This window comes from Leptonotus elevatus, unplaced genomic scaffold (genome assembly GCF_054856555.1).
Source record: "Leptonotus elevatus isolate MCC_2025b unplaced genomic scaffold, RoL_Lele_1.0 HiC_scaffold_137, whole genome shotgun sequence".
NCBI classification, from domain to species: domain Eukaryota; kingdom Metazoa; phylum Chordata; class Actinopteri; order Syngnathiformes; family Syngnathidae; genus Leptonotus; species Leptonotus elevatus.
Window position 1 is genome coordinate 55,001 of NW_028233528.1, and position 1,165 is coordinate 56,165.

Consider the following 1,165-nt stretch of genomic DNA (forward strand, 5'->3'; position numbering starts at 1 on the left):
GGGGGATTTCGACCCCTGGTAGCCCGCCATTCATTTCAATGGGGGACTTCGACCCCTGGTTGCCCGCCATTCATTTCAATGGGGGATTTCGACCCCTGGTCGCCCGCCATTCATTTCAATGGGGGATTTCGACCCCTGGTCGCCCGCCATTCATTTCAATGGGGGATTTCGACCCCTGGTAGCCCGCCATTCATTTCAATGGGGGACTTCGACCCCTGGTAGCCCGCCATTCATTTCAATGGGGGACTTGGACCCCTGGTAGCCCGCCATTCATTTCAATGGGGGACTTCGACCCCTGGTTGCCCGCCATTCATTTCAATGGGGGACTTCGACCCCTGGTTGCCCGCCATTCATTTCAATGGGGGATTTCGACCCCTGGTCGCCCGCCATTCATTTCAATGGGGGATTTCGACCCCTGGTAGCCCGCCATTCATTTCAATGGGGGACTTCGACCCCTGGTTGCCCGCCATTCATTTCAATGGGGGACTTCGACCCCTGGTTGCCCGCCATTCATTTCAATGGGGGATTTCGACCCCTGGTCGCCCGCCATTCATTTCAATGGGGGATTTCGACCCCTGGTAACCCGCCATTCATTTCAATGGGGGACTTCGACCCCTGGTTGCCCGCCATTCATTTCAATGGGGGACTTCGACCCCTGGTTGCCCGCCATTCATTTCAATGGGGGATTTCGACCCCTGGTTGCCCGGCATTCGTTCCTATGTGGCGGGGGATTTCAACCCCAGGTCGCCCTCGTGTGGTTCTTTTTGGCGCAGCTGACGGGCTCCGCTGCTCATGGAGGTTTGCTAGTGGAGGATAACCCCCTGCCTGGGCAACTCGAACGCCCGGCATTCGTTCCTATGTGGCGGGGGATTTCAACCCCAGGCCGCCCTCGTGTGGTTCTTTTTGGCGCAGCTGACGGGCTCCGCTGCTCATGGAGGTTTGCTAGTGGAGGATAACCCCCTGCCTGGGCAACTCGAACGCCCGGCATTCGTTCCTATGTGGCGGGGGATTTCAACCCCAGGCCGCCCTCGTGTGGTTCTTTTTGGCGCAGCTGACGGGCTCCGCTGCTCATGGAGGTTTGCTAGTGGAGGATAACCCCCTGCCTGGGCAACTCGAACGCCCGGCATTCGTTCCTATGTGGCGGGGGATTTCAACCCCAGGCCGC